At 43.3% G+C, this 11,655-nt stretch overlaps 1 pseudogene; it reads right to left on the minus strand.

Moving 5' to 3' along the window:
• Window positions 1-9,518: 9,518 nt before the first annotated feature.
• LOC144505350 (small ribosomal subunit protein eS12 pseudogene) lies at window positions 9,519-11,040 on the minus strand (annotated as a pseudogene).
• Window positions 11,041-11,655: the final 615 nt, after the last annotated feature.

An 11,655-nucleotide genomic window follows, 5' to 3' on the forward strand; every position in this document is an offset into this window, starting at 1 on the left:
CCCTGATTGAGGCTGGAGAATTCCAGCTAATGTTTTTAGCTCTGGTTAATGCATTTGTTGGTGAAACCAGAAGGAATTCTGGTCAGAGTCTGGGAAGGTGGAATACAGATTTATTTTGAAGGTCACACAGATAAAGAAGAACTATATTTAGAGTGAGACAGACTTTGCTGTACTCAGTTTTTTTTGTATTGATAATGTTATATCATACCCATTTACATTTTACATAAATTGTAAGAAAAGTACCATTGCAAAGTGCTCTTACAACTAGCCCATGTGCAGCAAGCAAAGAAATTTGATTCTTAATGCAGCATCACCTAACAGCCTTTTATTATTTCATTATGCTGTGCTCAGTTGAGTACATTGCTCATATTTCTGCGGATGATATGCTTCTCCCTCTGCGTTTTTATTTTGCAACATTGGGATGGGGATGTTGTTGACACTGTTGGTATTAATTGCCCATTCCTTGATGGGCTGAGATGGTGACGGTGAGCCTTCTTCATAAAGCACTGGCAGCAGTTTGATTCAATTAAGTAGCTTGCCAAGCCACTGCAGCAAGCAGTAATGAGTCAACCACATCGGTGTGGGACTGGAGCTCTGCGCAGGCCAGATTGCAAAGGATGGCATGTTTCCTTCCTCTGAGGGCATTTACTGGAGTCATTCTTTTTAAGACCAATGGACTGATTTGTGGTCAATTTTGCTAATAGTAGTGTTTTATTGCTAGATTTCTTTCTCCATATAATTCTGTATTTCATTCAGAAAGCCTGAATCTTGATCTAAAATAGTTCTGTTTTATATATACAAATTTACTAAAGAAAGACTGACTGGCTGTTAAATATAGTTTCTGGCTGGAAAACAAAGTTAGAAATAAACATCTCAGCTGCTGAAGGTGGCCCCAGTTCAAAAGTTTCAGATTGCACTTTTCAGATGTGCCTGCAGTCTTAACATGCAGACAACAAGGAAGTTATACATCACATACTGATATCACCCATTCCCTGCCAAGTCAGGAGATTGGTTGTATTGATATGCAATGTGTTAGGGATGAGCATGGTCTTATCTGTATGGTGTAATCATAATATTGTGGCTTTTGTGAAAAACAATGGGGGCGATTGTCCCATCCCACTGTGCTGCTTTTTTAGCGCAGTGAGTCAGGAAACTCTAGCAGGGGCTGTTTCGCAGGCTCCCCGCTGGCTGCCCAGGCCTGAACATGTCTCCCAATGCCACATTTCCAGCGCCGTCAGCTCCGCGCAGGAAGTTGAAGTGGAGGTGCATAATGTATGCAGTACCTAATTTAAGTATACTTAGCAGGCCTGGGACTGAAATCTCCGGCCCCGCTAACATCTCCCCCGGCCACGAGTGTTTCACTCCAGTGGTGTTTACTGTAGTTCTCCACTTGTGAGGAGCTTTTGGCCCAACCCCGCTGGAGTGAAGGTGGGGGCAATCCACTGCCCTCAAGCAGCACTTGCTTAGCAGCAACCTGCTCACTGACAATCAGTTTGGGTTGCACCAGGGCCACTCAGCTTCTGACCTCATTACAACCTTGCTTCAAACATGGACAAAACAGATGACCTCCAGAGGGGAGGTGAGAGTGACTGCCCTTAACATCAAGGCAGCATTTGACCGAGTGTGGCATCAAGAAGTTCTAGCAAAACTGAAGTCAATGGGAATCACAGGGAAAATTCTCTGCTGGTTGGAGTCATATTTGACACAAAGGAAGATGGTTGTTTTTGTTGCTGTTAGAGTCGAATCATCTCAGTTCCAGGGCATCACTGCTGGAGTCCCTCAGGATAGTGTCCTAGCCCAAACAATCTTCAGCTGTTTCATCAATGACCTTCCTTCCATCATAAGGTCAGAAGTGGGGATGTTTGCTGATGTTTGTACAACGTTCAGCACCATTCGTGACCCCTCAGCAGTTCATGCCCAAATGCAGCAAGGCCTGGACCATATCAAGGCTTGGGCTAACATATTCACGCCACACAAATGTCAGACAATAACTGTATCCAACAAGAAAGAATCTAATCACTGCTTGATTACATTCAAAGGCATTTCCATCACTGAATCCCCAATACCAACATCCTGGAGTTAACTTGGATCTGAAACTGAACTGGACCAGACATTTAAATACTGTGGCTACAAGAGCAGGTCAGAGTCTTGGGGTCCTGTAGGGACTAACTCACCTCCCAACTCCTCAAACCTGGCCACCATCTAAAGGTTACAAGTCAGGAGTGTGATGGAATACTCTCCACTTGCCTGCGTGAGTGCAGCTCCAACACCATAAAAAACTTGACACTGTCCAGGATAAATTGGCCCATTTGATTGGCACCCCATCCACTGTAACACTACATTCTGCACTCTCTCGTTTCCTTCTCTATGAACGGTATGCTTTGTCTGTATAGTGCCCAAGGGACAATACTTTTCACTGTATACTAATACATGTGACAATAAATCAAATCAAATCAAAAAGCATTAATTCCCTCTATCACCAATGCACAGTCATCAATGTGTACCATCTACAAGATGCACTGCAGGAACTCCCTTAGACATCTTGCACAGCACATTCCAAACTCATGACCACAACCACCTAGAAGGACAAGGGCGGCAGACACAAGGGAAAACCATTACCTGAAGTTCCCCTCCAAGTCAAACACCATCCTGATTGTAAATATATCACCGTTCTTTCATTACACTCGGTCAAAATCCTGAATCCTATACTACATGGAATGCAGAGGTTCAGGAAGGCAGCTCACCACCACCTTCTCAAAGGCAATAAGGATGGGCAATAAATGTTGGCTGAGCCAGCGATACACACATGAAATACATGTGCATAGGTTAGATAGACAGTGAATTGTAGAAGTATTTCTAGGGTTAATTAGTTCCATTGGTCATTGGTTTTTCCACCTTCACTGCAATTTAGAAGAGTAAGAGATGACTTGATTGAAACCTTTACAGTCGTGAGGATTATTCACAGGGTGGATGTGGAGAGGATGTTTCCTCTTGTCAGAAAATCTAGAACAAGGGGTCATTTGTTTAAGATGGACGTGAGGAGAAATGTTTTCTCTCAGAGGGACATGAGTCTCTTGAACTCTCTTACACAAAAGGCAGTAGAAGCAGAGTCTTTGAATATTTTTAGGGCAGATAGATTCTTCATTAACAAAGAGGTGAAAGGTTATCGAGGGTAGGCAGGAATGTGTGATGAAGTTACAATCATATCAGCCATGATCTTGTTGAATGGCGGAACAGACTCGAGAGGCCGAATGGCTTACTCCTGCTCCTAATACGTATGTTTTATGTTCATCAGCGTTATGAATACCAGTAGGTTATAATCCACCCACAGACGATCCATTCACAGAATAGGTTCATCATAAATACTCCCACTCACATCAGTTAGAAAGGCAGCAGTACACAATATGTCAGGAATAAAGGGAAGATCACTGTATTGTGATGCACCTTCTGAATCACAATGGGGGCGATTCTCCCATCTTGCTGTGTTGCTTTTTTAGCGAATGGGCTGGGAGACTCTAGCGGTGGCTGATTCACGCCATTCGCGCTGGGCCTCTGGGCCTCCACTCATCTCCCAGTGCCGGATTTCCAGTGCCATCAGCTCCGTGCCAGGGATTGGGAGTTCGGGGCTGCGGGTGCTGGGGGTGGATTCAAGGCTGGCCCAAGCATCTTTGTGGGGGCCAGCGATCGGGCTATGGGGGTATGTGGGGGGCAGCGATAGGGGGTCGCGGGCCTGGCTAGTGATTGAGCTGGCTAGCAATCGAGCTGGCTAGCAATCGGCAGGCTGGCAGATAGGGGCCACTGCGCGTGTGCCAATCTCAGCGCTGACAAATCGGTGTATGCACACTGGCCTGCTCAGCTATGCTGCCAGTCTCTTCAGCCTGAATCTCGTTAGTGCACTCTGCATTGCATAGAGTGTGGGAGATTCATTTTTAAACTCCTGCTGAAAAAAAACAGTTGATTTACTTTGTTTTTACGCAAATTCGACACTTAGAATTTTTTGGGAGAATCACCCCCTCCAATGTATCTAAACCATTTCAAGAATTGAATTGTTTGTCATTCTTCTAGTACACATAAACACTGAGATTGTTCATGTGCTGAATTCTTTGACATGAATCCACTTTCTGCCACAATTTAGAGGAGGGAAAAGGAGAAATAGCCCTAGAATGTTAAATTGTATGCATCATAAAAACAGAATGAGATGAAAATAGGAACTGGTGCCCACTTGGTACCAGGGTTAAAATCAGTAAGTGTAAAAGAGAGCGGGGGAGAGGGAGATAGAGATGAGAGAAAGAGAAAGAAAGAGAGAGAAGACAGAAATAGAGGAGAACAAATGAAAGGGAAATATCAAAGATGGAGGAAAGGAGAAAGAGGGAGAATGTGCAAAGAAAGGAGAGTTAAAATGAGATACAGTAACGAGGAGGGGCAAAGAAAAAAGATAGAGCAAATAAAGAGGAAGTAAGAGAAATTGGGAAAACACAAAACAGAGAGAGAGGAAGGGGACATATTTGAGAAAGAGAGTGCGAGAAGAGACAGAGAAAAGACTGAGAAGGATAGGAGAAAATGTGAAGGATAAAGGAAGAGAATACAACATTAGAGAAAATAGGGAGATGGTGGGGTAAAGAGGGATGAGGTAAAAGGAAGAAATAAGGAAAGGGGGAGAAACTGCAGTGGCATGAAAATTCTAAATTTAAAATTAGGACATCTGTGCAATGTAAACTTGCATTTTTATAGTTCTTTAGAGTCAGAAAAAATCCTAAGGGCTTTCAGAAGAGCAGAATTTGTATTGCATGCTTTAATGGTTTTTTTGAATTGTGTGATCAGTCAAAAATACCGAATAGTTAGAAATGTTCCACTTAGGGCAAATTTCCTTGGCATTTCCTGCTCAACCTTCACAACTGCAATGGAAACCACATTTACATCAAGTCACATTTCTGCCAAACATCCAAAGTTACGGCAACAGAGTGGGAGAAAATCCTGAGGAAATCCACTCGCAGAGTGATTCACTTAGGAGCAGTTGATTGTTAAAAATACCTTCTGCACCGAACGACAATGTTTGCCGGAGCAGTACCACAATTTTGCCATTTGGATGTACTGTGAAATACACATATAAACAGGAGAGGGAAGACAGCACTCTCTCTCACAAAGCAGACATTTCTTTTGTGCTGTGTTCTGCTCTAGTAACGAGCACCAAACACAACTTATCAACTTATCAATTGGAGGAAAGACTTGAACCTTCCAACACTGGAATTCTTGCTGTCAGCAAAAAGGTGCTGCCATGTATTGTTGACCTTGGCATGGACAAAGAACTTATTATTTCATTGCTTACGCAAAGGTTAAACAATTCACGAAGATGTTCTGATATGCTGTCATCTTTCTCATAACATCAATTAGAAAACACACAGCTGAACACCAGAACATTTTCCAGCAGTTTAATGTGCAAATTCAGCTCCCATCTACAGAGCCTTTTCTGTGCACCACTTAAACGTCCCCAGTTGTGGATAATATGTGTTGAGCAAGGATTAGATGGAGGCGTCATGGGATGGCACGGTGGTACAGTGGTTAGCACTGCTGCCTCACAGTGCCAGGGACCCAGGTTTAATTCCGGCCTCAGGTCACTGTCAGTGTGGAGTTTGCATTTTCTCCCCGTGTCTTCATGGGTTTCCTCCGGGTGCTCCGGTTTCCTCCCACAGTCCAAAGATGTGCGGTTTAGGTTGATTGGCTATGCTAAATTGACCCTAATGTCAGGGGATTAGCAGGGCAAATATGAGGGGTTATGGGATGGGGCCTGGGTGGGATTGTGATTGGTGCAGACTCGATAGGCCGAATGGCCTCCTTCTGCACTGTAGGGACTCGATGATTCTATGAACATTTTTCAGCAGTTTAATGTGCAAATTCAGCTCCCATCTAGCACAGGGCCTTTTCTGTGCACCACTTAAATGTCTCCACTTGTGGATTATATGTGTTGAGCAAGAATTAGATGGGAGCGTCATGATGGTCAGACCTCACTTCGATTTGACAGTTTGCTGTGCAACTCTGGCTGTGAAAGGAGAGCTTGCCATTTGGATGGGCAGAGGATCAAGGGGTCACAACATTTCTTAAGCTTGGACCACTTTAAGAGAAGGTCACTTTTTTATGTTGCTTTGTGGGGAGTGCTTTTATAAAACTTGACGGAAGAAGAGAAACAGCATGGTTTCCCGCTTTCTCAGTGTTGGTTGGAGCAAATAAGATAGGGAGTCTTCTTACCTTCCAATTGTACAGGTCCTCAGCCAACAGTAATGGAGAGGGAGAACCGGACATGCAAAAGGCCACAGCACCTTGCCTGTCTGCCACAGGTTTGCCCCTCCCACTTCATTGGAATGCCCCTTTGCTGAACTCCAGTGTTCTGCTCAATGAAAAATTGGCTCTTCGTAGAATGATTACTACTTTAATTAGCACATTTTGCACCAAGAATGGCCAGACTCTGCAGTGAAAAGCAGGGACACCCATCTCACTGGAGACAGGTCTAAATCCACTCAGCCAGACCAGGGATTGAACCCCAATCTGATCCAACCAACCAGTCCCAACGAATCGAAGTTGATGTGACAACATACACCTTCACATGACCTTTACATGCACGTTGTAGCCTGGAGCTTTGCACACTGATGGTAGAGGCTCTAATTTCTTCCCAACACATGGCTGAAGAGGAATTTCACTCGTTCTTACTGCCTGCCATTAGCAAATGTTGGAAGGATTTACTCAATTTAATCGCCCACTTTATGAACACACCTTTCTTGGCCATCACGTCCTAAACGGGACTTGAACCCAAAGCTTCCGGTTCAGAAGCAGGGATGCTATCCCCGAGACCTCTACATCTCACTAATATCTCACTAATATCTTAAGCACCTTTTTAAAGACACTGTACACATAGCGCAGTCCACCCAAGCCTTATTCCCGTAACCCCACGTATTTACCCTACTAATCCCCTGACACTAAGAGGCAATTCAGCATAGCCAATCAACCTAACCCGCACATCTTTGGACTGTGGGAGGAAACCGGAGCACCCGGAGGAAACCCACCTTATGGATGATATATGTTTATTTAGATGGGAGGAGATCTGTGATTAATCATTAATCTGAAAAGGGCCCTTCAACCAAAAAGGTTTGAGAACCATTCTTCTGCAGGACATCCACCAAATGGTTCCAGGTGAGTTCCCCTTTAAATAGCATTCTGCCTGGCCATTTATTGCCCCCGGTGTCTCCCTAAAGCAGTAGGGAGCTTTGTGAAGATAGCAGCATTGACTAACTCCAGTGTCCTAAAAACATAAATCAATCAAGGTACAAGGATGTATGAGACTTACCTACTTCCAATCGGACAACTGGCCACACAAGTTATCATAGAATCTCTATAGTGCAGAAGGAGGCCATTCAGCTCATCGAGTCTGCGCAGACTCTCCAACGGTGCAACCCACCTAGGCCCTATCCTTGTAACCTCACATATTTACCCTGCTAATCCCCATAACATACACATTCTGAGTCATGAACGGACAATTTAGCATAGCTAATCCACCTAACCTGCACATCTTTGGAGTGTGGGAGGAAACCAGAGCACCCGGAGGAAACCCACGCAGACACAGAGAGAACATGCAAACTCCAGTCAGACAGTGACCCAAGGCCAGAATTGAACCTGGGTCCCTGGTGCTGTGAGGCAGCAGTGCTAACCACTGTGCCACCGTGCTGCCATGTAAAGTTGAGGCCCTTTCAAAAATCGCACAGGTACAAATAATTTTTTTTTCTTTTTTTGCTATTTCTGTCCGATGATTGCCTCATTCATACTGAAAAATGGGATGGAAGGGAAATGAGGATTAGGGAAAGCTTTACCTCTACACAGGAACATTCACCTCACAGTCTTACACAGAGCTAACTCTGTCTCTTTTTTTAATATTGGGGAAAAACAGTTGGCAATATTTGCCTCCATTTTATATTAAAGATAATTCTCAATACTAAGTATAGATTCCAAGGAAATGCCAGTTAGATCATTTTCAAACTATCGCCAAACCAGACTGGTATTATCCTTCACTCACCATGAAAAACCATGGAATTCTGGGAGACAGGGAGGGGTAATGGTGTTGGTGGTATTCCTGCTGCTTTATTAGTTCTTTCAGGAGAGTTATTTTGTCACCATTCCATTTTGTGGGCTGTGTGTTGTTATTAAAGTGACTGCATAACTCCTGTGTTAATCTCACATTGCTTTCCACCGGGACCCGCGTTCAGCTCACAGATCCCAAAAAGACGAGAAAAGCTTCATCGCAGCTAAACAAAATTAAAATCCGGTTAGTAAATCTATAAAAATAGCAATTTGACATGATTTATTAAAAGTCTTATTCCTTTCACCATGGATTGAGAAGAGGATGGAGGACGCTGCAGTCTGAGTTTGAGGAATTTTGGAGTGCATCATAAACTAGCTGAAGTGTGTTCTCATGATTTATGTTATGGAGTCCCTCAATTGGGTTAAAGCCTCATAATTCACCCTTTGCAATCCATTTTCTGCAGGTATCTGGAAATGATAAAAGAACAATCATAATATTCATAAATCTAATATGATGCGTGACATCTGTTATTATACTACAGCTTTTGCTTGAAAAAATATATTAGCACCAGAAACGGGTGTAACAGAATGTATCAAAGCTTCATTACATATGAACGCCACCGTTACATACTAGTATTCTTTTTTTTATAAGTGAAGCAGACTACATTGTACCTCAACTCAAAATATTACCAAGCACTGGGTTCAAAACGGATCCATTTTACAAAACACCGAAGCAAAGATGGTGGCACAGTGGTTAGCGTTGCTGTCTCACAGCGCCAGGGACCTGGGTTCAATTCCAGCCTTGGGTCACTGTCTGTGTGGAGTTTACACGTTCTCCCCGTGTCTGTGTGCTCCGGTTTCCTCCCACAGTCCGCAAGATGTGCAGGTTAGGTGAATTGGCCATGCTAAATTGCACCTTAGTGTCCCAAGATGTGTATGTTAGGGGGGATTAGCGGGATGGGGGTGACAGGGATAGGGCAGGGGATGGGCCTGGGTAAGATCCTCGGTCGGAAAGTCAGTGTAGACTCAATGGGCTGAATGGCCTCCTTCTGCACTGTAGGATTTTACGGTTCAAAAGACCATAGGCCATTTGGCCCATCAGTCCTGTCCACTATTTTTTGTTCAGCCATGGAACATTTTGCAACAGGATGGAAAAAGTAGTTTATACAGCCTGTTGTTTGATTTTAGGTCATATTATTGATTGGAAATGAGTAAGATGAAAAGTGCATGTTGGCATGTCCAATTTTGTTGTCTTAGTTCTCATTTCCCTGATCGCCCTGGTAGGAAAATGACAACACTTGGTACAGGTAAATGGTACTTACCATTCTTTTGCTGAATTCAAAACCAGATTATGCCCAACCGCACACACTTGAAAACACAACAGATTATTTTTTTTGGTCTTGCTTAAATGGATAATGGAGTTCCAGTGCTTATGTTTTTATTTATGAAGCATATCACTTTCCTCTGAAATAACTGTCAATGACATATTTGGCTTGTGAGTCTTTGCCATAATCCTTGACAACAACACAGCTGCAGCCCTGTGAGGTTTCCCTTCTCGGTCGATTTTGCACAGGCCTACCCATTCACTGAGATTCTTGTTGTCATCAGCCTTAATCAGATTGATCTAATACTCAGCACAGATGGCCTCTACCAACTTAACATACTGCGCCTCGTCACAATTGCCTGCCAGGACACACAAATGAGCCTGTTATTTGTCCAGCACTTTGACAGCTTCCCAGAGACCACAACATAAACCATTGTGGATGTATGCAGTTTTAAGCACTTCCTGAAATGTAGTGTTAACATCCACCATCACCGCCTGGTGTTATGTATTCCTCGGTTATTGTGCCGCTTCTTGTCCTGGGAAAGGGTGATTTCCTGCTGCAATAGTGGATACTGGAGTTCCAGTTTGATCCCGGATGTTATATTTTCTATTAATTCAGAGAAAGGGAAAAGATTGAAAATCCTACATCATTTCTAATAAACAAGTGCTGCTGAAAAGTAGTTAATTGTAATCCAAAAGGAAGAAAGAATGTGTATTTTCATAATTCATTCACAATTTCGGGGTATCCCTAAGCCTTTCACGACTAAAGGAGGTGTTAACACGCAATGGGAAAAAAACAATTCGGACCAGTGTTCTGAGTTCCCAGCCGGGCTTCTCTGGCCATTCACGCCAGCAGGATTCTCTGGTCCCGCTATAGTAAACGGAGAGTTTGCTGAGCATCAAATTCTCTGTCCTTGATGACAGTAAAAGTTTTAACAACACCAGGTTAAAGTCCAACAGGTTTATTTGGTAGCAAATGCCATTAGCTTTCGGAGCACTGCTCCTTCGTCAGATGGAGTGGAAATGTGCTCTCAGACAGGTCACAGAGACACAAGATCAAGTTACAGAATACTGATTAGAATGCGAATCTCAACAGCCAACCAGACCACACAATGAAACAATGACCCCGAGAATGTAAATTCCCCCCTAGGGATCGAGAGGTCTTTAAAAGCACTGTCAAATTTTCCGTCCCATTCGTGACGATTCCTGCAGCAGTTGGAATTGGAAAATTTTTCTTGATTTTTGCTAAAATCAACCTATATTTCTTGAAGAATAAGATGCCAGTGTCATCAGAGCACTGAATGATAAGCTTAAGTGTTCAGTACTAAAACGTCATCAGAGGGGACAGAAAACAGCCCCTGTCAGTCCAGGACTGTGCAATCACTCAGAGCATTGTCTTACTTCAACATGCGACAGAGGAATCATTTTATCCTCCATCTTGATTTAATGCTGCAAAATGCCAATTTAGAACACTGGCATATCAACTTTTTGCTTATCAAAACTTGTCTTGTTAACACAAATATTTTGCAAATGTTAGAGGGCATACATCCCTGTTGGCGATGTTATGATATGAATACTTAACATGCTCACATCAAATTCTTCTCTGTATGTTTAATGGAGGCAGTAACACCATCAGCTGATGCTTCATTCATATTGCTCTCTCCATTTTGTTTAATAGTCGTGACCCATAGTTCATGAGCTCATGCCTGCCAAGTATTCTAATCAGATACACATGTCTGAAAATTGTCAATTGCAGAAGTTAAAATTTCTTGGAAAAAATATTAACAAGGGGGACATTATTATGCAAGGCATATCTTATTGCCATTACAATTCTTATGCAGACAAAAAGAGATTAATTGTAGCAACCACTTAGCAAGAAGTCTATTAGTTGGGTCACCTTTTTGCTCCGGCACATTTCCTCAATTTAGCAACTGAATCACTAGATTCTGTAAAACAAAAAAAAAGTTTGCCTCTTAGTGAAAAAGAATATCCTGCACAACAATCATTATTCCTTAAGAAATATTTTCAGCTGCTCAATATGATTGTTTCCGAAGCAGAAATAGTTGCCCGAAGTTTACCGCCTCGCCCACCCAAGGCTCGTAAGATCCCGCCCGAGGCCGTTCTGCGAGCTTCGCCCGCCCCGACTCTGGGGCGGGTGAGGCGGTAAAATTCCAGCAAGTGCGTGTGGTACACTCTGATCTCCTCGGTGCCCTCCCCACTGCAAGTGAGAATGGAGAACTTGGCATTCCAGCCTAAACTCCATTCAT

Source organism: Mustelus asterias, chromosome 16, assembly GCF_964213995.1.
Source record: "Mustelus asterias chromosome 16, sMusAst1.hap1.1, whole genome shotgun sequence".
In the NCBI taxonomy this organism is placed as follows: domain Eukaryota; kingdom Metazoa; phylum Chordata; class Chondrichthyes; order Carcharhiniformes; family Triakidae; genus Mustelus; species Mustelus asterias.